At 43.6% G+C, this 27,617-nt stretch overlaps 1 pseudogene; it reads right to left on the bottom strand.

The window, feature by feature from the left end:
• Positions 1-24,015: 24,015 nt before the first annotated feature.
• On the bottom strand, positions 24,016-24,357 carry LOC117723154 (large ribosomal subunit protein eL34 pseudogene; annotated as a pseudogene).
• Positions 24,358-27,617: the final 3,260 nt, after the last annotated feature.

Consider the following 27,617-nt stretch of genomic DNA (forward strand, 5'->3'; position numbering starts at 1 on the left):
TTGTCTACGGCCATACCACCCTGAACGCGCCCAATCTCGTCTGATCTCGGAAGCTAATCAGGGTCGGGTCTGGTTAGTACTTGGATGGGAGAAATATAGTTCTTTTCTATTCCAAAATGCAGCAAAGGCATTTTCATGTTTTCCCCTCTCTGAGATTGGCAAGAAGCCATTAAAGGCAGAACAATTCCTGGAGAAAAAGTACTTTTCTCCTTTATGTGTCAACTACTAGATTTCTCTGAATGTATAGATATTTCCAATGCTTTGATTTCAGTATCCCATTTCACTAGTGGGAAAAAACAAAATTATCTAAGACACACCTTCTAAAGAACAAGAAATCCAAGAAGAAAAGAGCTTGTGTTAAGATAAGCCAAGCCAGAATCTAGAAGAACATTTCAGAACTCAGTGTTAGGGACCAGCAAGATGGTTCCACAGATAAAGACATCTACCTCCAAGCTTGAGGACCTACCTGTGATTCCCAGGTCCCATAAAGTGGAAGGAGAGAACTTACACAAGTTGTCATCTTACCTCCACATACACCAAGGTAAATGCATACGTATATGTACACACACACACACACACACACACACACAAATATACTATTGTGATATTTAAGGAAGTTGAAGCAAAATCAAGTTAGGGTTCTCAAAAAAAGCTAAAGTCCTTAGGCTTTTAAAATAAAGAACAGAGAATCACAAGGAAAGCTGAGTGTGCATCAGATGAAGATGGATGACAAGAAGATTTTTTTTAAATGGTAAATGATGTGACAGAATTAACTTGCACATGGTAGACAGAAATCTTCAGTGTGTAACTAACACAGGCAGCAAACAAAAATACCCTCTAGAATGTAGAATAAAAGGACAAAGACATTTCCATGAAGAGAGAAAATACGATTATCACAGGAGAGGGAGGCTGGACAGTGAAGACACGATTAGATGGTTCGAGGGCAGGAAAGCCAGCTAGGACAGAAGTAAAACACAAAGACGTCATGGAAGAAAACAGAGGTGCGCTAAAGATGCCATTTCAAGCAAATTCCCATGTTAACAATGGCTCTGAAAAGGCACGTCGTGTGCCTGTCTTGAAGAAAGAAAGAAAAAAAAAAAACTCAACCACATACTCCAATCAAAATTTAAATCGGGAATGAGACGGCAATAAACCCAGAGGCTGGTCAAAATACCTAAGTCTAAAATACTGTCTGAAGTCTAGTTTTACTGACAGCGACAGTAAAAGTAACAGTCGCCATAGAAACAATCTGGTACCAAAACTTGTGGCGGGAGGGAAGCAAAGGGTGCTAAGAGTTTTCTTCAAACGGAGGACTGACAAGGCAGACCCCAGACTGCTTTTCTCTTCCCTTGGCAATTAGAGAAGGCGGGGTGGGGGCGGGGGGGAGGAAACGAACTTGAAATGTGAATGGTAGCCACTATAGAATCTATATTTCATTATAGAGTATATTGGTCTCCAACCATGAAAATATAGGACATACATCAGGAAGTGGGGTATAAAGAGAAACCTTGGCTGGAATGACGGGGATACCTATCATGAGGACTTAAGCACCCACCAAAATGGCCCCCAAAGGATGCCAGGTCCCAGACTACATGTTTTTGCTAAAATATAAAGTAAAAAGAGAAGAATCACATTTTTTTTAAGGCTGAGAAGCTAGGTAAACTGGTGTGCACCTGTCATCTGGCAGTTGGAAGATGAAATTGGGAGTTGAAGGCAGGAGAATTGGAAGCACGAGAGCATCCTCTGCCTTGTAGTAAGTCTGAAACCAACCAGGGCTACAATAGACTGTCTTGAAAAACCAAAGCCAAACCAAAACAATAGAAGGAGGCAAGAGACCAGGGACAAAGGACGATCAGATGGCAGGGAAAGCTTGACAAAACCAGGAAGTGGGACAAATAGGGGTCTTTTGCAGTGATAAAGACCATAAAATAAAGTGCTCGGCAACAAATACTAATCTCATAGTTTAGAGGTGGGGGAATCATTCAAATATTTTAATTGTAACTACTAATGAAATTTAAAGTAGTGTGCATAACTTTTGTGAGTCATTCTGCCCGAAGATCACCATGTTCCATTTAAATACACTTTTATTTTTGTTTGTTTGTTTTATTGGATATTATATTTACATTTCAGATTTTATACCCTTACCTCATTTCCCCCACCATCCAGGAACCCCCTATCTCATCCCCCCTCCTCCTGCCTCCACGAGGGTGTGCCCCCACCTACCCCGCACTCCCACCTCCCCACCCTCGAATTCCTCCCCATTCTGTGTTCTTCATGGGACCAAGGATCCCCTCTCCCACCCATGCCTGACAAGGCCATCCTCCCCTAGGCATACAGCTGGACTCATGGTCCCTCCCTATGTGCTCCCGGGCTGGTGGTTTAGACCCTGGGGAGCTCAGGTTAGTTGGCACTGTTGCTCTCCTCTTGGGGCCACCAACCCTTTCAGCTCCTTCAGTCCTCTAACTTCTCCATTGGGAACCCTTGATCAGATCAATGGTTAGCTGCAAACATCTGCCTCTGGATATGTCAGACTCTGGCAGACCTCCAGGGAGACAGCTACATCAGGCTCCTGTCAGCATGCACTTCCTGACGTCCATATCAGCATCTATCTTTGGTGACTGCACATTGGATGGATACCAAGGTAGAATGGTCTCCAGACAGCCTTGAGTTTCTGTCCCACCCTTTGTCTTCAAATTTGCTCCGTTGAGCATTCTGTCACTCCTTCCAAGTAGGACCGAGGCATCCACACTTGGTCTTCCTTCTTCATGAGCTTCATGTGGTCTGTGAGTTGAATCTTGGCTATTTCAAGCTTTTAGGCTAATATCCGCTTATCAGTGAGTAAATGCCATGTGTGTTCTTTTGTGATTGGGTTGCCTCACTCAGGATGATATTTTCTAGTTCCATCCATTTACCTAAGAATTTCTCAAATTCATTATTTTTAATAGCTGAGTAATACTCCATTGTGTAAATGTACCACATTTTTTATCCATTCCTCTGTTGAAGGACATCTGGGTTCTTTCCAGCTTCTGGCTATTATAAATAAGGCTGCTATGAACATAGTGGAGCATATGTCCTTGTTATATATTGGAGCATCTTCTGGGTATATGCCCAAGATCTCAGAATATGGAAAGATCTCCCATGCTCCTGGATTGGCAGGATTAACCTAGTAAAAATGGCCATCTTGCCAAAAGCAATCTACAGGTTAAATGCAATCCCCATCAAAATTCCAAATCAATTTTTCACAGAGATAGAAAGAGCAATTTGCAAATTCATTTGGAATAACAAAAAACCCAGGATAGCAAGAACCATTCTCAACAGTAAAAGAACTTCTGGGGGAATCACCATCCCTGACCTCAAACTGTACTACAGAGCAGAAGTGATAAAAACTGCATGGTATTGGTACAGAGACAGGCAGGAAGATCAATGGAATAGAATTGAAGATCCAGAAATGAGCCCACACACCTATGGTCACTTGATCTTTGACAAAGGAGCTAAAACCATCCAGTGGAAAAAGGACAGCATTTTCAACAAATGGTGTTGGCTCAACTGGAGGTCAGCATGTAGAAGAATGCAAATTAATCCATTCTTATCCCCTTGTACAAAGCTCAAATCCAAGTGGATAAAGGACCTTCACATAAAACTAGATACACTGAAACTAATAGAAGAGAAGGTGGGGAAGACTCTCGAATACCTAGGCACAGGGGAAAAGTTCCTGAACAGAACACCAATGGCTTATGCTCTAAGATCAAGAATTGACAAATGGGACCTCATAAAATTGCAAAGCTTCTGTAAGGCAAAGGACACTGTCAATAAGACAAAACAGCATCCAACAGATTGGGAAAAGATCATTACCAATCCTAGATCCAATAGAGGGCTAATATCCAAGATATACAAAGAACTCAAGAAATTAGACTCCAGACAACCAAATGACCCTATTAAAAAATGGGTTACAGAGCTAAACAAAGAATTCTCAATTGAGGAAATTCGAATGGCCAAGAAGCCCCTTAAGAAATGCTCAACATCCTTAGTCATCAGGGAAATGCAAATCAAAACAACCCTGAGATTCCACCTCACACCAGTCAGAAGGGCCAAGATCAAAAACTCAGGTGATAGCAGATGCTGTCCAGGATGTGGAGAAAGAGGAACACTCCTTCATTGTTGGTGGGATTGCAAGCTGGTACAACCACTCTGGAAATCAGTCTGTCGGTTCCTCAGAAAATTAAATACACTTTTAAATGCACGGGCCGGGAGACGGCTTAGTAAGTACCTGTGCACAAGAGTGAGGACCTGGGTTTGGATTCCTAGGACTACTTACAGCCAAGAGAGCAGTAGCATATGTCTGTGATCTCTGTGCTTTTGGGGAGAGATAGGAGATAACGACAGAAATCCCAGGAGGCTCTTGGGCCAGACAGCCTGGCAAATGCAACAACCAACAAAAACAGGAGTCCCTGTCTCAAGGAAGAAAGTGGGGACGGACACCCAAGGTTGTCCTCTGACCTCCGCACATGTCACAACTTGTGCATGGTCCCAGGCACACCACACGTGTGGGCCATACACATACATAGCACACACAGAGATAAAAGTCATCCACATTATATAAGATAAAACATACATTTGTTTGCACAAAGGGAGCAATGCAAAAATCCAGACAATGTCCATAACTGCTATAATTTTGAGAAATGTAAACAAGCCACAATTGTTTGGGAGAGATCAGTTAGACAAACATGTGTGTGTGTGTGTGTGTGTGTGTGTGTGTGTGTGTGTGTGTATATATATATATATATATATATATATATATATATATATATAGGGATATGAGTCATAAAACCTTTTAAATTTTGGTTTTTGAGATGGGCGAATAGATTGCACATTTTTCCCTGATGATTGGGGGAAACTTACGAGCACAGAACTCATAGACAAGCACAATGGTTTCAATTACTGAGAGCCTTTTCCCGAGGCTGAAGACTCCCAAGAAAAAGCCTCATAAGCCCAGCCTTATTGTCAGAGTACAACGTCATCTCAGTGAGTGAAACACAAAGTTAGCAAAGGAAGTCTGTTTTATTGCTCACTTAATGAAGTTAAAAGGAAAACTATTCATTTTCCAGCAACCTTGTTCTGATAAAATTTGTGATAACACAAGACAGCCCCCTCTTGCTTGAAAAAAATGCAACTTGTAATTTTTAAGCTAAGCCTCTGTCAGATCTTGCAGTTTCCTTCCCAGGGCTTTTGATTGACACAGTTCTCCAAGGCTCTTCCTTATCTTCCTGGAGATCTTTGAAGGCTAGGAGAATTCCTCTCCATCCTCATTTATCAAAATAATCCAAAACTACCAAGTTCTTCCCACTCGTCAGCTTCAAAGAATCCCACAGGATTTGTTTTTAACCAAGCCTAATGTGTCTGCAGAGAAATATATGATAATCAGCTAGAAGTTACTAGGCAAAGACTCTGACTGGAAAGACAGGAATGGACCCTGGTTTGTCAGTAAAAAGATCTTGCTAGGTGGGTGTGGTGGCTCATTCCTTCAATCCCAGCACGCAGGAGGCAGAGGCAGGTGAAGGATCTCTCTGAGTTCCAGGACAGCTTGGTCTCTAAAACAAGTCCCAGGACAGCCAAGGCTATATCAAGAAGCTCGAAGGAGCGGAAAGAGGGGTATCTTTAAGATGAAACTCATTTCATAAATCTACAACTTTTAATTTTTAGTTTATTTTTATGTGTAAGAGTGTTTTGCCTGCATATATGCCTGCACAGCATGTGTCCTCAGAGTTCCAAAGAGGGCACCCTGGAACTAGAGTTATGGGTATTTGTGAGCCACCATGTTGGTGCTGGAAACTGAATGTAGGTCCCTCTGCAAGAACAAATGTTCTTAACGACTGAGCCACCTCTCCAGCCCTATAGCCTGCTATGATTAATCTGCTCGACGGACGTACTGTCAAACTGTGCTCTAAATTCCCATCTCTCTACATGTAAATTAATTTGGCTCTCAGACCTGATCAGAGAAATGTCTTTGTACAGTTGATGGTAGTTAATGCAGAAACTCAGAAATACTCAAAATGTAGGAGAGACCAAGGAGTGCTCAGCTACAAATGGGACATCTATCACACACGCGCACACACGCACACACACGCACACACACACACACACTCACACACACTCACACACACACACTCACACACACTCACACACACACTCACACACACTCACACACACATATTCACACACACGCACACACACACACTCACACACACACTCACTCACACACTCACACACACATATTCACACATACCACACATACCAACGAAACACACACACATACTCCCACACCACACACACATACTCACACACCCCTATACATACAAACAAAACATACCACACACACAACATATACACAAACCACACACACAAACAAAACACACACATATAAACTCTCACACACACACTCACACATACACATACCACATACCAACAAAACACACACTCACACACATACTCTACTCCCACATCACACACAGTCATTCACACATACACTCACACACATACATGCACACACCCCTACACACACAAACAAAACACACACCACACACATAACATACATAACACACACACACTCACAGGACACTAAGGAAAAAAGAGTAGAAAGATCCTAAGAGCCAGAGGTCATGGGGGACCAGCAAAAATGTTTCTTCTGGACATAACAGGGCCACAACGCTCATGAACCCAGAGACTGTGGTCACCTGCACAGATATGTGCAAGATCAAGCCAGTCAATAGTCTAGCATGGGATGGGGACTCGTGGGCCTTTCTCTCACCTAGAGACCACTAACAGGTTATGACTTCTGGGAGAGAGAGAATCTGTTTTAAGGGTATAGCCCCTAGTAGGTTAACCACAGTCCAGTAGATGGCCACCCACCCGGGAGCATATGAGTACAAGTTAGACTCAACCGGTTATTTAAAAAAAAAAAAGAGTGGGTGGGCAGAGACATGAAGTTGGGGTGGGAGTGGGGAGGTGGGAGCAGGTCCTGGAGGACTTTGGGGAAGAACTGGGCATGGCTATAATCAAAACACACTGTAGGAAACTCTCAAAAATTAATAAAAATGCTACATTAAAGAAGAGGCACTTCAGAAATGTTCTACCAGGGAACAATCTGTGCTATAAGAACCCCTTGAGAGTCAGGCACTGAAGAGCGTCCCTTTGTGAACTGGGAAACAAAGCTCTCCTACAGGACCACGCAGGAGGAGATGTGAAAGAAGTCAGGACAGGTCATCTAGAAAAGAGTCACAGTGAGAACTCCTGGTATCAAAGGTGACGGAGTGCAGTCAGGACGCTCACAGTGGACGCTCTGCGGGATCAGAGGCGGCAGCCTTAGTATTGAAGGAATCACCTCACCTTTATCAGAAAGCTGGGAAAGGACGTGAAGACTGTAAAGAATTAAGATGGAAATATCGGTCAAGAAAGCAAATTCAAGCTCTGACTCGTTGAAAAGTCCCAACACATTCCAAGTCAGGGAAGATAGGAAAGGGGGAAAAGGCAGGCGGGAGGGGGGAGGAAGGAGGAAGAGAGGAGGAAGGAAGGGGAAGAGGGAGAAAGGAGGGAGGGAAGGGAGGAGAAAGGGAAAAAGGAAGAGGGGGGAGGGGTGGAGGGGGAAGGGAGGGAAAGAGAAAGGAAGCCCATAGAGAGGGAGGATGGTGAGCGGCTAACATTAGGGAAGATAAAGGGTTTTGCCCTGAGGAGATCTGGATCTTACCCTCCTTAATTCATCAACTCGGTTATTCATCTAAAACACCAGGAGCGGCATCCACCGTCTTGCAGGAGCTGGACAAGCGCTTTAGCTGAGAATTGTCCTGACCCGCAGCCGTTTATTTTCGAATTCGCGGGTCTCTGTTTCCTGTGCCTTCTCTTAGGTTCTTTTCCTTCCGTTTGTTCATTTTTGTCTAATTCCTACGAGTTCGTTTTTGTTTTATCTTTCGTTTTGTTTTCTTAATATCCCATAGAAGCCTATTTGTTTTCTAATGAGAGGCATCAAGGGGGTGGGTCCGGGGTGGGAGAGGAGTTGGAAGTAGTAGGGGGGGAAGGCCATAATTATATTTTGTGAGAGGGGAAAATAATCTATTTTCAATAAAAGGGGAAAAAGGGGAAAGTTGAGCATAGAAATTGTAACTAACATACGGTGACCGCTATCGCCACCTGTTGGCAGCAGGCTGAGTTGACATCTTTGCTCTATCTTTTCTCAGATTAAACATTTATTAATTGAAATGCCGTGGTTGTTTTAAATTGTGCAGCTTATGAAATATTTTAAACGATGCTGGGAGTTTAAAATAGCTAGAATTGACCAAAGAAGAGGAAGAAATGCCAGAAACGCAAGGGGTGACAAGAAGTTGTCTTGCTTTTCAAGTTACCTTGAATGTTTTCTGGGGCCAGATGGGATTGCAGGTGAATTTTTAAAAGCACACCTTTGCTACATCTCCAGAAGGTGAAAAAAGAGATTCTCAAAATCAATTTCACAAAAATCACTACAAATGATAAGTTTACAAACTGGTATGGGCTGAGAAGAAGCCCCAGGGGGAAAGGTGATTACTTTGTGCACATACAGAGCATGAGTTTTTAACCCCAGAACCCACATGAAAAGGGCACAAAGGTGCACACTTGTAACCCCACTGTGTGCACACCTGTAACACCACTGTGAGGAAAACACGGAGTTGAAGGTCCCTAGCCAAGGTGGATGCCTGGTGTGGTGGCAAATCTTTAATCCCAATACTTGGGAGACAGAGGCAGGCAGAGCTCTGAGTTTGAGGGTAGCCTGTTCTACAGAGCAAATTTCAGGGCAGCTAGGACTACACAGACAAAACCCTGTCTGGGAAAAACAAAAACGAAAATAATAAAAATAAGGTGTTAGTTGATAAAGGAAGGCTCTCACACTGACGTCTGGCACACACACACATGAGTACGCACACATGGGCATACAACACACACACCCCTATACCAAAAACTTGGCAAGGATATTTCTAGAATTGAAATTTGAATACAAAATACGACCAGGTATGAATGTCAAGAGTTACTTTCATAAAAATGTCCCACTGTGCAACCTGAGATACTTTCAGATGTGAAAAGATAACTTAGCATTATAAAGCCGCTCGTATGACGTAAGTGATGGATGGGGGAAGTCTTGTGAAGGATGGAAAGGAGACCCAAAGCATCCCTGGTTCAGCAACCCTGCTGCATTTGGAAGTCATGGGCACCAATGAGACTCCATCTTCTAAAACCAGGAGATGACTCGTGAAATGGCCACCATTTTTCAGTTCCATCTTGGGATTTGTGGTCAATACAGCGTGCTGGGGAAATGAGTAATAACATAGAATGACCTGCGTAACCGCCTGATTTCATCGACAAAGAGGAGTCAACCAAACTTAAAATAGGTGAGCTAGCTCGGAATAGCGAACAAACAACCTGCAACCAGATAACAGCTTTACCACATACCAGTCACAGCCCCTTATAAAATATCTTAGGAGGCGCAACACGATGGCTCAGGAGGTAAAGGGACTTGCAGTGCAAGCCTTACGACCTGTCTGTTCAATCCCAAAAGCCCTTGGGAAGACTGAAGAAGAGAATGGATACTTCGAATTTGTCCTCTGAGCTCCACACAAGCCCTGTGACATGTGTGGATGTGCAGGCACACACACAGAGATGCACATACACACACACACACCATGAACACACATAGTAATAAGAAATATATACATGTGTGTCATAGGAAGAAATAATTGCACAAAACTATCAAAACACTGGTCTCTGAAACAAGGGATTTCAAACCACATGTTTCAGAGTTTGAAAAACTAAACAAAAAAAATCAAATATTCCTGGACAAATGGCATGATGTACTATGTTCATGAATGGGGATGAATCAGTTCTCCAAATTCGTGGGGTTGTGCGGTGTGATCCAAGCACACAGCTCAACAGAGCTCCCTTTTGAGAATCTGTACACATTTTCAAGTCAACAATATAGAGAATGCTTGTCTTTGTTGTAGGGACTTGATTGGGTTTGTTGAATAACTCAGGCTGGCTTTGAACTTGCAGCACCATTGTCTCTGATTTCTGTGTGCTCGGATCATGACCAAAACTACCTTTCCTAGGCCTGTGTCATATTTAAATACACAGACATTGTGTTGAGATGTATTCCTTCTGTTCCTAGCTTCTTCTCGGCTTTTACTATGAAATGATTGTTTCTAGTTTCTTCTGGGCTTCTATCATGAAGTGATGTTCAACTTTCTAGTATAATTTCTGCCCTTGAGTCAATTTCCTTTGCTGCAATGCATTTATTGATTTGTATATGTTAAACTATCCTTGAATAAGAAAAGGAGATTTCTATAAGGGACGCTAAACTACCCCTTCCATAACTCCAACTTGACCATGGTGCTATAATCTTAATGTGCTTTTGCATCTGGTTCGCAAGTATTTTACTGGGAGTTTTGTTGGATATTCATCCAGGGGAAATGATGTGTAGTTTGCTTATGCTGGGTTCTTACTAGGTTTTGCTATCAGGAGAACACTGGTTTCGCAGAATGAGTTGTGACACTTTCTTTCCTTGTTTATGGAAGAGCTGGAAGAACACTGGTGTAGACTTCTCTTTAAAGGTTCAGTAGAAACTATGTGATCACTTTCATTCGCATCCTTAAGATTTCGGCGTTCCTTCTTGGTTTATTGAATGACTGAAGATTATCCAAGAGTACACTGTCCCAAATCCAAGCACTTGTACCGTTTCTGTAGTTCTCATTCTATGTGTGGTTTTAGTCCACTGTGAGCTTCTAAGACACAAGAAGTTATTGCACTTCTTTTGTTTTTGTTAAGATTTATTTCATTCCCCAAATGGGACTTATTTTAGCAAAGGGTTCCATAGGCTGTTGAGGATTTATTTTTTACTCTAATTAGTACATTTGTATCTTTTATATAGAGAAGTCTGCATCCATTGAACAAAATAGTATAGAACTCTCCAGATTTATGTTAAGTGCACTTGATCTGTGGAGAAGATTAATTCTGAATTGAACCTTCTTTATTGATTTTTTAGTCGGAATGACCTACTTTTGATAAGAGTGAGATATTAAAGCCACTTGATATTACTATCTCAGGACCTATCTGTCCCTTCTTCTTTTTTTTTTTTTCAGTTAGTTTCCTGAAGTTGAGAGTCTCAGTGTTCAAAGCATGCGTAGAAATAGAACTGTTACAGGTTGCAGTAATAAGTCAATAATATGTAGAGGCATTCTTTATCACTTCTGACTTAGGGTTTTATTGCTGTGAAAAGACATCATGACCATGGAACCTCTTATAAAGAAACATTTAATTGAGGCTGGCTTAGAGTTTCTGCGGTTTAATCCATTATTATGATGGTGGAAGGTATGGCGGCGGGAAGCATGGCAGTAGTGTTCAGGCAGACACGGTGCTGGAGGAGCTGAGACTTCTACCTCTAGATCTGCAGACAGCAAGGAGGAGACTGGATTCCACACTGGGTGCAGCTTTAAGCATAGGAGACCTCAAAGCCCACCCCCACAGTGACTCACTTCCTCCAACAAGGCCTCACCTACTCCAGCAAGGCCATACCTTCTAATAGTGCCGCTCCCTACGGGCCAAGCCTTCAAGCATTAGAGCCTACAGGTGCCATCCCTATTCAAACCACCCCGACTTCTAATTTTTGTTTGAAGTCACTTTATCAGTTATCAGATTAGCTCCACCAACTAATATTTGGCTTCTGTTTGTGTGGTGAATTGACCAGCTTCTCTCCTGTCACTCTCAGTTTATGAATGCCTTGGTCAGTGATGTGTTTTTCTTAGAGACAACAAACACTTGGATTTTTTTTTTAAACTCTAATTAGTATGCTTGTGTCTTTTATATGAGGAAGTAAAGATTATTTACTTTTAGAATTTTGCTGGGAAAGTTTGCTAAACTCTATGACTTTGTACTTGGTGGTGGTTAGGTTTTAGAAGAAGGTTTTTAATTGTCATTTACTCTTTTTATTTTCCCTTATTGATATAAATGGTTTGTTGGTTTTCCTGTGTCAGGATTGATGAATTCTTTCTTAGTTTTCCTTTGCGCATCTACTCTCATGAACTGTGTTCTCTCCTGGTTAAGACTGTCTTTCTTCTTCCTCTGGTTAGAATTTGCTTAACTGTTTTCCATAGTGTTGGCTTGATGACCATGAATTTCTTTCATTTCTGGTTGTCTTAAATGTCTTTATGTCTCCCTAAATTTTAAAAAAGATAACTCTGTTGGACATATCAACATTGACTGGCAGTTATTTACATTCACCATCTGAACCATATTAGTCCATACTTTCATGCATCCTAGGGTTTCTGATGAGAGGACAGATGCACTCCTATGTGTTTACCTCTGTAACTGAGTTACAGATGACTCTGTTTGATTGTTTTGCTTGCTTATGTATGTGCCGTGTGTGTATAGGAGGTTTTGGAGACTAGAAAAGGCATCAGATTCCTTGGAACTGGAAATAAATGGCTACACGCAGCCATATGGGTTCTGGGAACTGAACTCAGGACCTCTAAAGAGAAGCAAGTGCTCTTAACCCCTGAGCCATATCTCTAGCTTTTTCTATGATGCCTTTAATATTTCTTCTTTGATTTGTCCTTTTAGAATCTTGACTGTGATGTGTCCTGGAAAGGTTCTCCTCTGATCATAATATTTGGTGTTCCAGGTGCCCTTTGCACTTGCATGTCTATTTCTTTCTCTTGGTTTGAAATTTTCCTGCTGTTGTTTCATTGAACAGATTCTTATATTCACTTTTATCTCTGATCCTTCTAATCCCTGAATTCTTAGGTTTGGTTTCTTGAACACTGTAGTCTTGCTCAATTTTGTTGCTGTTTCCTTTATTGATAATTGGGTATAGTAAATTTCTTCACCTTGTCTCGCATCCCTTAGAATAGATTCTATTCTGTTCTGTTCTATTCTATTCTATTCTATTCCATTCCATTCCATTCCATTCCATTCCATGCAAGTCTATTGCTGGCCCTTTCCACTGTGTTTTTTATTTGTTTTTTTTTTTTTACCAATTTTTCTATTTTTAATCAAAATCTCAATATAACCAAATGTCAGAAATGATCACTGACCATAAAATAGAAAATAAATGATGTGAATTGTACTATGAAGTTCAAAACCACTAAGAGTAAGTGTAGAATAGTAGGTAAATGAGATAAAGGAAGGTGACGGAGGAAGAAAAACTTGAAGGAAAGAGGCCAGGCTAAAGAAAGGAAAAGGAAAAGAAGTGTGGGGGGGACATCATGAAAGGGAAGGGGAAGAGGGAAGGTCTAAACAAAGGGGCATGTTTAATAATGGAAAACATATAAACAAGTTTGGATATAATAAGGGAAATAAAAAATTTGAAGCTTTTTACAAATAAGATCAATTCAAAATAGTACAAAAAGTAAAGGGAAAACGTTAAAGTGGAAACAGGGCAAAGGTGTTCGCATGGACTGTGGGTGCAACTTCTTTCAGGTCCTCAAAGCTCCATCTCCAAAGTCAACGCAAAGAAGAAGGCAACTGAACATACATAAGTACTTCATTTATGTTACTTCCACCACCCCCCACATCCTCCCATTCCTCCAAATTCCTTCTCAATTTCACGAAGAAGGAGGGGTGAAGGAGAGAGGAAGGAGGGTATGTAGGTCTGTCACTGAAGAACACCGATCCTGGAGCCCCATGCAGACTCCACCCTGGGCACCAGTACCTGGCCTCCCTCCTAACTCTTCTTTGCAGAACTGGAGATCAATCCCAGGGCCTTTAGGATGCTAAGCAAGTACTCCATCACTCAGCTACATCCTGGACCCCAGCTCCATCACTCAGCTACATCCTGGACTCCAGCTCATTAACTCAAGCTACATCCTGGACCCCAGCTCCATCACTCAGCTACATCCTGGACCCCAGCTCCATCACTCAGCTACATCCTGGACCCCAGCTCCATCACTCAGCTACATCCTGGACCCCAGTTCCATCACTCAGTTACATCCTGGACCCCAGCTCCATCACTCAGTTACATCCTGGACCCCAGCTCCATCACTCAGCTACATCCTGGACCCCAGCTCCATCACTCAGCTACATCCTGGACCCCAGCTCCATCACTCAGCTACATCCTGGACCCCAGCTCATTAACTCAGCTACATCCTGGACCCCAGCTCCATCACTCAGTTACATCCTGGACCCCAGCTCATTAACTCAGCTACATCCTGGACCCCAGCTCCATCACTCAGTTACATCCTGGACCCCAACTCCATCACTCAGTTATATCCTGGACCCCAGCTCTATCACTCAGCTACATCCTGGACCCCAACTCCATCACTCAGTTATATCCTGGACCCCAGCTCCATCACTCAGCTACATCCTGGACCCCAGCTCCATCACTCAGTTACATCCTGGACCCCAGCTCCATCACTCAGTTACATCCTGGACCCCAGCTCATTAACTCAGCTACATCCTGGACCCCAGCTCCATCACTCAGTTACATCCTGGACCCCAACTCCATCACTCAGTTATATCCTGGACCCCAGCTCTATCACTCAGCTACATCCTGGACCCCAACTCCATCACTCAGTTATATCCTGGACCCCAGCTCCATCACTCAGCTACATCCTGGACCCCAGCTCCATCACTCAGTTACATCCTGGACCCCAGCTCCATCACTCAGTTACATCCTGGACCCCAGCTCCATCACTCAGTTACATCCTGGACCCCAGCTCATTAACTCAGCTACATCCTGGACCCCAGCTCCATCACTCAGCTACATCCTGGACCCCAGCTCATTAACTCAGCTACATCCTGGACCCCAGCTCCATCACTCAGTTACATCCTGGACCCCAACTCCATCACTCAGTTATATCCTGGACCCCAGCTCTATCACTCAGCTACATCCTGGACCCCAACTCCATCACTCAATTATATCCTGGACCCCAGCTCCATCACTCAGCTACTTTCTGGACCCCAGCAGAGTTCTTCTAAGTGTGACATAAACTCACAAAAATCCTAGCAGCTCAAAGATTACAAAAATGGAGTTCTAACATTCCATGGCCTCTCACAAGTGCGGGTAAACCAACTTGACAGACCTTTAGCTCATGTCTGTAACTAGTTTTGTTCAACAGGAATTCATAGTAATAAGAGTTACTTATTCCTAGTATTAAGAATCAAAAAAATTTCCGGAGACACCCCCTGAATGAATGAAGTGTGCAGGCAAGAGTAGAATATGCCCATCCAAGTAGAGAAGGAAAACAGTCCAGATATAAAGAACTTAGAGTTTGCAAGCAAACGGTTTTTTAAAAAATAGCTTTTCCCCAACAAGCTCAAATATTCTAGTGCTGTAGGCAGACTACACAAGAACTACACATACAGCAGCCTTCTCTATCTGTGGCCTACTGGTCCTGAATGCCAAGCACCACAGTGGACCAATGTATGGATGCCCTCGGGGCTTCCGTATGTGCACGTGCCTGCAATCACTCTAAGCGACTTCCAGCTTCTCTGGCATTGTTTGTATCTGATTTTTATACCGTTTCTGGTGCCCTTCTGGGTCATTCTCATGTTCTTGCCTTGATCAAGCTTCCAACCATATTTCAGCCTAAATTTACTGTAGGGAAACTGTTCAGCCAAGGTTTGATTTTTTTTTTTAATGCGACCAAAGTAAAACTCTATAAGCGCCAAGATAGAGCCTTCTCTGCTTGGAGTCCATCTGCTTCCAGATCCACTCGCTGCGCTGACCAAGTTTTACAGCTCATTTTCTGCACAACTGCCATGACAGTGTCCCTTGGTTACTCCCCCTAGCGTCCCAAACTCCAGTAAATATATATATTATACTGTTCTTGGGGAAATGACACCAGAAAAGCCAAGTTTAAGCCAAACCAGTAGAAAGAGAAATTGGAAAAGGCCTTGGTGCTGACTGAGTCTCACTACTGAGAACTCAGATGAGAACACTCTGTTCCACAGTTAGGATCTATTGAAGGTGCCTGTCTATACTACAGACAGCAGTTCTCGGTCTTCCTAATGCTGTGACCCTTTAATATAGTTCCTCATGTTGCGGTGACCCCCCAATGTGGTGGCTATGCCCAGTTGTCAACTTGATTGTATCTGGAATAAACTGCAACCAGAAATGGAGGTCACCCCTGTGATCCAGATCTTGAAGTATAGTGATCATGACAAACTTAAGCCCAGGCAAGGTGGTACACGCCTTTAATTCCAGGAGACAGAAGCAAGCAGATCTCTGAGTTCAAAGCCAGCCTGGGACAGAGCAAGTGCCAAGTAAAGAGCAGATCAAGTCCAGGCGTGTGGTCCACACCTTTAATCTGGGCCACGCCTTCTGCTGGAGGCCTACATAAGGACAATGGAAGAAGGAAGGTTCACTCCTTCAGCTTGCACTTACTGGCCAACAGGTCTGTTGGAGTCTACTTCTCCAGGATTCCAGCTTATACAGAAGACCAGGTAAAACAACTAGCCTCGTGGGACTAAGCAACACAGCTGCCCACTGTTGGGTTAATTGGACCTCGAACTGTAAGTCATTCCAATAATTTCCCTTAATATATAAAGACATTCTTAATATATATATATATATATATATATATATATATATATATATATTCCATAACTTCTGTGACTCTAGAGGACCCTGACTAATACACCCAACCATAAAATTATTTCATTGCTACTTCAATCAAAAAAATTGTCATTTTGCTACTGTTGTGAATAGTTATGTAAACATCTGATATGCAAAGGTTGAGAACCACTGGTTTATAGCAACTAGTTGGAACCTACTTATCTTATATAACAAATAAGCTAGTGAGTTGGTTTCTCAAGGATACTGCTAGAGACTACACTGTCTCTGACTAACCCTCAGTCAGTCAGTGTCCTTGAAGTTACACGATGTTTGCTGGAGTCCAGGTATCACAGTCAATGTTCACGGCAAAATGGAGATGGTAAAGGTTTTATCCTTGTGGCATCTGAGACTAGTCCCATTTAATAAATTTCTCCCTTCATTTCCCTGTCACCCACACCTATGCCATCGTTCCCCAGGCCTACACCCAGGATCTATCATCTAGGAATAATTTGGGATGCTATACTGGCTGGTTTTGTGTGTCAACTTGACACAAGCTGGAGTTATCACAGAGAAAGGAGCCTCCCTTGAGGAAATGCGTCCATGAAATCCAGCTGTAAGGCATTTCTCAATTAGTGATCAAGGGGGGAGGGTCCAGCCCAGTGAGGGTGGTGCCATCCCTGGGCTGGTGGTCCTGGGTTCTATAAGAAAGCAAGCTGAGCAAGCCAGGGGAAGCAAGCCAGTAAGCAGCACCCCTCCATGGCCTCTGCATCAGCTCCTGCCTCCAAGTTCCTGCCCTGTGTGAGTTCCTGTCCTGACTTCCTTTGGTGATGAACAGCAATGTAGAAATGTAAGCTGAATAAACCCTTTCCTCCCCAACTTGCTTTGTGCAGGAACAGAAACCCTGACTAAGATGGATGCTCTTGGCTAAAATGAAGTGTGAGTGGGGAAGGCTACCCATTAAGCTGTGTGCAGTGTCTACTGCACAGACATTGACCCATTTGAGCCTAACAATCACTTTTTGTGCTCTACTAGGAAACCCAAGCCTTGGATACGTTACTCGTCCAAGTGGTTGTGACGCTGCTGCTCTGGATCTTTCCAAGATTTGCAGATAGAAAAAAGAACAGAGATCTTCAGAAAATACGCACCAGAATGAAAAAGGAAAGCTACTTCCTGTTCTACAGAGATGTTTCCAAGGGGCAATCCTCCCCAGATTATGGAGGCAAACTTTCCATCACTACAGAACCAGGAGGAAAAACAACATTCCAAGAGATGTTGACAGTAGCCAAGAACCTGTCTTGATCTGTTTCCTGTTGTTATAACTGGACACCATGGGCTGGGAAGTGTGTAATGAACAAAGGACTACTACACTCATGGTCCTAGAGGCTGGGTAATTCAGGGCCAAGGGTCCACATCTGGAAAGCTGTGTGAGGACTCTGTGCAGAATCCAGAGGTAGCACAGGTGTGACATGGTGACACAGAGCAAGCATGCCACACAGCACTCGTCTCTATCACAAAGCACATGGATAAGCTAATCCCCTGAAGACATCAGAGCCCACATGACCTCATAAGTTCCCAAAGGCTCCACCCATAGACATTAGTGACAGTGCACTGGGGGTTACTTTTCTCATTTGTTGTGGCCAAATATCTGACAGAAGCAACTCGAAAGAAGGCCTTATTTTGACTCACAGTTTGAGGGGACAATAAATCACGGTGGGGAAACATAGCAACAGGGGTATGAGGTGTCCACAGTCAGAAAGCAAAGAGAGATTGAACACTGGTATTCAGCTCATTCCTTCTTTTTACTCTTTTTTCTTTCTCTGGTACCACAGTCCATGAGATGCTACCTCTGACACTCATGGTACATTTTTCCCTGGGTAGTTCAATCTCTTTGGAAACTTTGTCCCAGGTAGGCTCAAAGGTGTGTCCCCAGGGGGGTCCTAAAGGACATCAAGTTGACAATGAAGATCAACCATAAGAGTCTCCAACACATACTGTCCAAAGGAAAACCACTCAACAGCAGCAGCGTGCACTCTCTTCTCACGGTCCTGGAACCAGTGCAGCTCTGCCTGTCTTGTGCCACGTTGCTGATCCACACCCAGCAGCTCCATCATTGAAATATAAATGGAGGAGCCCACTGTGCCTGCTACACTACATCCTGAATGTCCAGCAGCATCCTGACCTCAGGACCAAGAAGCAACCCACCCAACCTTCCCATCCTCCTCTTAGTCTCTTCCTGACCACAGTGGATCACGACAAGATGGTGCCAACTCTTGGGTGCCTTCCCTTTTTTCTAACAACAGCATCTTTTGAGAATGTACTGTAGGAACTGAAATCAATATTCCTCTCTATCTTATTAAGACTCCTGCCTGGGACTCATGATAAGCAACCTTATTAATTTTCTTTTCATGTAAATGTTTCCAGGAGAAAACAATTCGGCGTTTTACAAAGGTATGAAAGAGAGGTGATTGCACGCTAACTCTTTTCTCAGTACGCAGAAGCCCTCTCAATTCCTATTCATTTCTACGTGCCTTCCATAATCATTGTTCCGAACTGTAGGCACAATTGGGTCAGCTAAATGATTACAACTGCTTAAACACATCCAATTATCTACCGAAAGAATTCTTAACCTTAGGACCCTTGGAAAACTTCCATGTCCTCCTTTAAATTGAAAGCAAAGATTACTGTACGCATATATGCCTTAATATGGTGACAGGATCCATAAATGGCGTTGAATTGGCTAAAATTAGATGTGTCCTTTCCCTCAAGCAGCCGTAACAGGTCTCCAGAAAGGTGTTGCCTTTAAACAACAGAGATGTGTTCTCCCAGAGATGTGAAACATGAAACCAAGGTACCAGCAGGGCCATATCCTCTCCAGAGGCTCCAGAAGAGAATCATCCTTGCCTCTTCCAGCTCCTGGCTGTACGTGACACTCCAACCTCTGTCTCCATCTTCACATGACCTCCCTCCTTGTGCTTCTACATGCCTCTGTCTGTCTTTAGTGAAGACACTGGCATGGGATTTAAGGACTACCCTAATCTAGTATGATCTGAACACCATCCTTACCTTAATTAGGTGTGCAAAGATTCTAATCCCAGAGAAAGCCATGTTCTGAGGTTCACGATGGATGTGAATTTTAAGGGGACACATTTCAAACCACCACAGGGATCCATGATTTTAAATAGTTAATGCATGAGATAAAAATCCCAAACAGCTAGTGGGACCTCCAGAGCCTTCAAGCTCCGCCCACCTCACATCCCTGACCTCAAGCTCTACAGCTGTGCTTCCTCCTGCATAGGTGCCCTACTTCCGTCTCAAACCACTGCCCTTTCCTGCTCCTCACCCTCGCCAGACACCTTCCCTCAGCAGCTCGTCCATCTTGCACGCTTGGTTTGCTGCACCTCACAATTCCGTGTGACCTTCAGCCACCGTGTTCCCTTCTTGGCTCACGAGAGAACTCAGCCACTCTTCAAATTGCATCTGTATTTTCTTCTAAAAGATTTGACAATGGAAACGCTCATCCCTGACCAAAAGACACCATGCACACAGAGCGAACAGTCATCAAGCCTTCCTTAGTTCTTTCAGGAGGCAGGCTACCCTGTGCCACCCACTCCCAGGAGGTAGGCATTATATTGCTTTCATTTTATAGATTACAGGAGTGTGCACATACAAGTAAAGCACTTGTATGACACTGTTTTGCTAGCAATGACTTAGGATTCAAGTCAAGGTTCAGGGAAGCCCAGAGCCCAAGCTCTCGACCATGAAGCATATGCTCAGACTATCAGGTACCAGGAGCGATGGTGGACCTGGAACAAGACAAAGTGTGGAGACAACCAGGAAGTGGGATAGGCCCACATCTTCTGAGGTAAGGTTTCACCATATGAAAGGGTTAATATCAAGGGTGAGTGTGTGGTGGAAGCCCAACTGGAACATTCCATTGGATGAGATCTCAGAGTCAATCATACTCCTCTTCTTTGTTTGATGGTGTGTGTGTGTGTGTGTGTGTGTGTGTGTGTGTGTGTGTGTTGATTTTTGCATTGCCAGAGAATGAATCCAGGGCCTTTCACAAGCAAGGTAAATGCTCTACCACCGAGCTACAACCACAGACCTGAATGTTATTATTTGAATTATGTGTGTGTTCACACATGCAGGTGACCATGGAGGACAGGGTAGGTGGCAGGGAGATCCCATGGACCTGGTACACAGAAACTTGTGAGGGAACCTGACACGGGTGCTAGGATCTGAACTCAGATTCTCTGATAAATGCGCCTAACTCCCAAGCCATCTCTTCAGCCCCCTACTTTTTTTTTTAACTTTCTACTGAGACAAGGTTTAACTAAGTTACCTAGGCAAGTCTTGAACTCAATCTAGTGCAGGCTAGCCACACAGTGGAGATACAGGGGTGACCTTGACCTTCACGGAGCTTACATTTTATAGAAGGGGAAAAATATGCAAATAGGCAATCAGACAAGGCAATGCAGACATCCATAGATGCTGCTGGAAGAGTTCAGCTACTCCAGGCTGGCAGGAAGCAGGGAAACAGTAGCCATGCTGTTCAAGGAGACAACATTTGAACTCACATGTGGTCAATGAAGGACAAACTAGTAAAGACAAAGGGTGGATCCAGAGGAAACTGAGATAAAGAGATCAAAGTGAGAGTCTTGGAGCTAACTTCACCAGGATGGAGAGCGGGGAGATCAGGGACACAGCACAGCAGCCATTAGGCTTTCAATGGGTAATCTGTGCATCCCTGATAGAGCTAGAAAGTGGGAATTCTATAGTCTGGATGCCCTGAGCATCCGTTTACACTGACTAATGGAGGATGATAAAAACGGGGCAGGAATAATGACTGAGTCCAAGCTTGCCAACTCCAACTGTTCCCCTTTGACAAGAAGCCTCTCCATCAGTGCCTGCAATATGTGGACATCTGAGCCTTCCTAAAGCTATGAGAGATAGGACGGACATGAAGTCTGCAGTCCAGCCAAACCAACACCTTCAGGGGACAGGTCTGGAAGAGGAAAGGAAGTTCATCACCTATCTCTAGAACCTGTGGTGTCACTGGAAGCTTGTGAGAAACCTGGGTACCAATCCCTGTTTCTTCAGGCTCCAGCCAGCCTGGAACCAGTTCCTACGACATCTCCTTTTCTTCACTTTTGCATCAAGGTTGGCCAAACTGGGATTAGGACTCAGTCCCTTTGCCACTCCAGGGTGCATGTGTCATCAAAAGACCTTGAGAAAAGTCCTGAGAGGGCAACTCCAATCTGTGTAGGGAACGTTCGTTTACAGAGACTCATGGCAAGGCAGACCCCATTCTGTATAACTGGCCGGTGTTAAGTTTTGCTTGACAAGTCTCACTGACTGTGTTCTGTGAATCAGATGTCCCCAAACACTATCTAGCTTGCTAAGGGCACATTTTTTTTTATTATACAAATAAAAAATAACTAAAGCAGCCATCTCTTTTGCTAATAGGTGTCCTGTGACTAGTCTTTTCTCTGAAAACAGCAATGGGTAGAATAATGCAGTGGTAAGGCTTGATCTTCTGCAGGCCCTGAGTTTTCCTGTTACTGAACCTCACTCATCTTTCACACTCTAGCCCCTGAAACACACACTTAAACACACATACACACACATACACACACACACTCACACACAAACTCAAAGACACACACAGACATACACAAACACATTCACACACAGACACATACATACTCACACACACAAACACAGACACACACACAGATTCACACACATACACAAACACAGAAACATACATTTTCTCTCTCTCTCACACACACACACACAAACTCAAAGACACACAGAGACATACACAATCACATATATACAAACACATTCACACACACATACATACTCACACACCATGCACACAAACACAGACACACACACAGACTCACACATATACACAAACACAGAAACAAACATTCTCTCTCACACCCGTGCGCGCATGCGCACGCATACACACACACACACACACACACACACACACACACAAAGTGGAAGAACAGTAGCCAGGCTGTCCAAGGAGACAGTTGAACTAACATTACATGTGGTCAATGGAGGACAAACCAGTAAAGATGGAGGACAGACCCACAAGGCTGTCACTCACATACTGTTTGCTTCAAACCACTTCTAGTATGGCTCTCTCATGCCACCCCACAATCCCTCCTCAGTTCCTCTCACGACCTCCACCTCTTCTCAGGGGCTGTCTACAATCATGGGTCCCCAGGGCCATGTTGTTACATGCTAGGCTGCTCAAACTCTGACTCTTACCTCCCTGCTTGAAGCCTCTCAGCTTTTGGTCTTCAAATGTTCCTCATTAAATAGCCACACCCATAGTCATATTTTTCTTCCCCCTAAAAGGCAGGAACTTGATGCTCACTTTTCCTCACTAAACAGCCATTTTTTTCATCCTGCCAACCTGCTCACAATCTCATCGGGATCCATCAAGACAAACTCCACCCATGAATTTGCTTTTCTCCACAGTACACTAACTTGATGCTTCTCCAAAAACAAAATAGAATATGAACCTGCAAATTAAATCAGGGCATTTAGAAGCTTTGGGTGGATGAGAGTCCAGATCTTTGACAAATGAATAGCTATCGGACATCTTTGTGTCCTTGCATGTATCCTTCAAGGCCTCTGGGTGAGTTACCATCCATCTGATGGCCATGTAGATTCCAGAAGCACTAACCACTGGCCATCAGGAATAGTGCTCCAACCTCATGCCCAAAATTCAGGCCAGTCTTCTCTAGCCAGAGGACACTTTGCCCAATGAAGCCTTTATCATAGCAATAGTTGTCTCCTCCGAAAGATTATCACATCCAGTCCTCCAGTTGCACCCAGGCACCAACAGTTTGATGTTGCCTTTATTCTCTTCCCCATACAGACCAGTGTTACCACTGACAGACCTTTAGTTTCCCTGATTTGGGCAGCATTTTCTACGTCAGGATATCTGAACCTCAGCAACTGAAAATGTTGGCATGCTTTAAATGGCGCTGTCGTGTGCATCGTAGGATGCCATGCCGAATAGCATCCAGAGCCCCAGCCCACTGGATGCCAAACGTGCCCTCTTCAAACTGTAACAACCCAAACCATTTTCCAACAAATGCAAACTGTCACCCTGATACCAAACACGGAGCTTCTGAACTTAAAGCTATCATGTGGCTCTCTTGGCTCTGAGGTGCTATGGAAACCTGTCTCCCACCATTTTTAGTACTCTAAATGGGACTGTGAGATGGGGTTGCACTTAAGCCTCTTTTTAATGTGGGGGTGGTGACTATTTTTGGTTATTTTGACTATATCTGAAATTAACTAATCCAAGTGTCTGGGCATACATATGAGAGTTTTTTTTTCTTAATTAAATCATTTGAAGTGGGAAGACCCACTTTTATTTTTTTCCCAAGTCTTGATTTTTATTACTTAGAAAAGTTGCATATTTATTTTGCTTTCTGACTTTGTGCCTGTGCCTTCGACACTTTCACAACAATTTCCTGCTCCTCAATAAGGAAAGCCTGCTTGATCCTGTCACAGACACGCTCCACACACAGAGAACGGCCATAGGTCCTGCTAACAGGTTTCTTTGTCTTAGACAAACTCATAAGGATTTTGGGTCTCACAGCATGAACCCCTCACAGTCTGCCTGGGCACACACCATATGCAGATTTAGGTGCTTTACCAACCTTCTTGGTGTAAAGGTAAACAATCCTGTTGCCAGGGGTTCCAGACAGCCTGGTTTTGTTAGAAGCTGTGTTGTAGGAAAATGTCAAACGCTGGACCATCCTGAATGCCTCCAAACACCATCTCCAGAAGAGGAAAAGGAAAGGGTGGGCAAGTTCAAAGGTCAAATGTTGAAGACCCACTTTCAATCCAGATCTTTGGAGGTGGGAAGATCTACCTTTAATTTGGACCCCACATGCTCTGCTGGCAGCTTGCCTGCTTGCCTTCATTCTCATTGGCAAGTCCTAGCCTTGACTGGCATTAGGGCCAGCTTCTTCAGAATTCCAGCATACACTGACAGCCAGCTGAGTCATCCAGCCTCAAGGACTGAACAACTCCTGGATTCCTGGATCTTCCATTGGTAGACAGCATTGTTGAACTAGCTGGACCATAGCCTGTAAGCTAAATTCCCGTTACACACACACACACACACACACACACACACACACACTATATGAAAATATATATTGTCCATAATTTTCATATAAATTTTTCTCCTTGATTTTTTTTGCCTGCCCTTTTCTACCATGTTTTTCACCCAGCATTTTGAGCCTAGCTTTTTTAAAGCTTGTTCTCCTAGACTGCCCATTTCTGTTCTGCCCGTATTTTTCATCTGGAATTTTCTACTGTATTTTTGGGCATACTGTATGTCTAGTATTTTTCCCCTGCATTTCCCCTGTGAATTTTTCACCAGCTTGCTGTGCATGCATGCAGAGAGAGAGATTTGTTCTATCGGTTCTCTTCCTCTAGAGAGCCCTGACTAATACGGTGGTAAAGTGTTGGCTGTCCCAGAACTACACCATCGTGGTATCTTGAAAGGCCCCAAATGGTTCGACTTCAGAGGTTAACAAAGCCAAAAACTCTGACTCTACATGTGTGTGTGTGTGTGTGTGTGTGTGTAGTATATGCTTGTCTGTGTGTGGTATGAATATGGTATGGTATGTGTGATGTATGCCTGTCTGTGTGGAGTGTGTGTGTGTGTGTGTGTGTGTGTGTGTGTGTGTGTGTGTATGTGTGTGTGAAATGTGTGGTGTGTGTGGTAAGTGTGTGTAGTGTGGTGTGTGTGTGGTGTATGCTTGTCTGTGTGGAGTGTGTGTGTGTGTGTGTGTGTATGTATCTCTGTCTTCACTCTTGCTATGTAATCTTCTGTGCCACCTCTCAGTTCAGCCAGAAGGAAGACCATCAGCAAACGAGGCTGCTTAGATCTTGTAGCCCTAGAAACAAGCTCCAGCAAACCTTTCTGAAAAAACTTAACTTTGCATTGTGTTATCAGCAAATATCAGAAAATTCACTCTTTCTACCCGAGGATAACTAATCTGATGAAGTTAGTCATCAGAGTGAAGACCTCAGGTCCTTTCCCAGTGATCTGTGAACCCTAACCTCAGTTCTGCACTGACTCTTTAAGTCTGTAAGAGTGTTGTAGAAATTTGGGCCCAGAAGATGGTTGGGTGGCTAAAAATGTTCATCAAGCAAGCATGAGGATCTGAGTTTGACTCTCCAGAACCCATATAAGAAAAGGCCAGTCTTACAGAGTGAGCCTGTAATCTCAGCACTCTTGAGGCAGAATGGAGGCAGTCAGGAGAATCCCTGGAAGCTTGTGGACCAGCTAGGCTGGTGCAAACAGTGGGAAGAAAAACAGTAACAATAAAAGAGACCTTGTCACACAAGGTGAATGGTGGCAAAGATCAAACCCAGAGGTGTCCTCTGACCACCACACACTGTGACATGTGCATACTTGCATACACACACACACACACATACACACACACACACATACACACTAAGAAAGAAAGAAAATGGCAGCCCAGTCACCATGAGATCGGGGGAAGGGTCAGCAGGACCATGACTCAGTCGTTCCCGCAGCCGGAAGACACACTTTTTTCTTCATTCTTTACAAAAAAGGTCATCTACTTCGGAGATCTTCCTGTTTTAGAATCTAAGCAGTAAAACTCAGGATGCTGCTGTCAGCTTATTTATGTTAGGGGAAAGCTCCTGGAGGCAGAGGCTCCTGCTTGGGCATATGCTTTGCTATCTATCTCGTTATCCAAACCCTCAAAGAGCAACCGGAATGTCTTGCAACATCGCCAAGGTGTGCGTGTGCACCATCAGGACCCCTACAAAAGGCTGCCTATACGTTCTTGCAAAAACTTTGCCTATTTCCTCTGCAGTTATTGAGGTTTGCTTGAGATTTAATAGAATTAAATTTGGGGTTTTTTCCCCATTTATGGTCTTATTTTTTTTAAGGTTTGCTTTATTTTTAAAATATTTTAATCAATTACTTGAGAACTTCATAAGTGTCTTTTTATCATAGTCGCTATCAACTCCTCTTGGTAACTCCTAGGTTCACCCCACATCATACCTTCAAAATCTGTGTCCTCCTTTTTCTTTAATAATCCACCAAGTCCAATTTGTATTGTCCATATACTCAATAGTGTGGGATTATCCACTGACTGTAGTTGACTACCAGGAGTCATATCTTTAAAGAAAAAATGCTTTTTTTCCTCTTCCTATACCCTTCAGAGCCCATCGGTGTCCTAGTCTTCATTAGTGGAGCTATGAGACAGTGTATGTACATGAGTACAGTTACCATGAAAGGCCAAGGGAAGGTGCTGGCTCCCCCACCCCAGAGCTGGAGTAAGAGGCTGTTGTGAACCTCCTTAGTGTGTGTTGGTAATAGAATTTAGGATCTCTGAAAGAACAGCAAGCACTCTACTGAGGAACCCTCTGTCCAGTCCTTCTCTTCACATCACTGAAATCACTCACTCCGACCCCCCAATACAGCAAGAACTTGCAGGAAGAGACTGGCTAAACAGAGACACTTAAGAATGTGTCCTCACTTTAATGGGGGAGATGCTTATTTTAGGGAGTTACAGACACTGAGTTTCCTGTCTCTTTGTTAAGAAAAACTGCACTGTGGAATGTTTCTTGAAACACAAAGACTCTTCAACTTTATCTCCCATCAGCCTTGGCTATAGTTATTTGTGAGCAATTTCGTAGGAAATTGCAAGCCATCACTGTAATGAGTCTTAAAATTTGAATGACGTGCTTTAGGGTCAAATTAGCAGATGTAAACAAGCACATGATGTTCTCGCCTCCTGTGTCCAGCCTCTCATTCTGTAACAGAATAGAACCCAGTTGCTGTGTGCTGGGTGTGACGGTCAGGAGCTCACCTCTGGTTGTTTTGATCTTCCCTTCTGCTAACATTGATTCATGGTTCATTAGAAGCTGAGTGACAAAGGTACAGCAAGAAACAAAGTCAAACATGGTCCTTGTCCTTGTGGGGCTTAGAGTGACAGGGGAGATGACAAGCCAAAGAGAAACA

The sequence above is a fragment of the Arvicanthis niloticus genome, chromosome 18, assembly GCF_011762505.2.
Source record: "Arvicanthis niloticus isolate mArvNil1 chromosome 18, mArvNil1.pat.X, whole genome shotgun sequence".
Lineage (NCBI taxonomy): Eukaryota > Metazoa > Chordata > Mammalia > Rodentia > Muridae > Arvicanthis > Arvicanthis niloticus.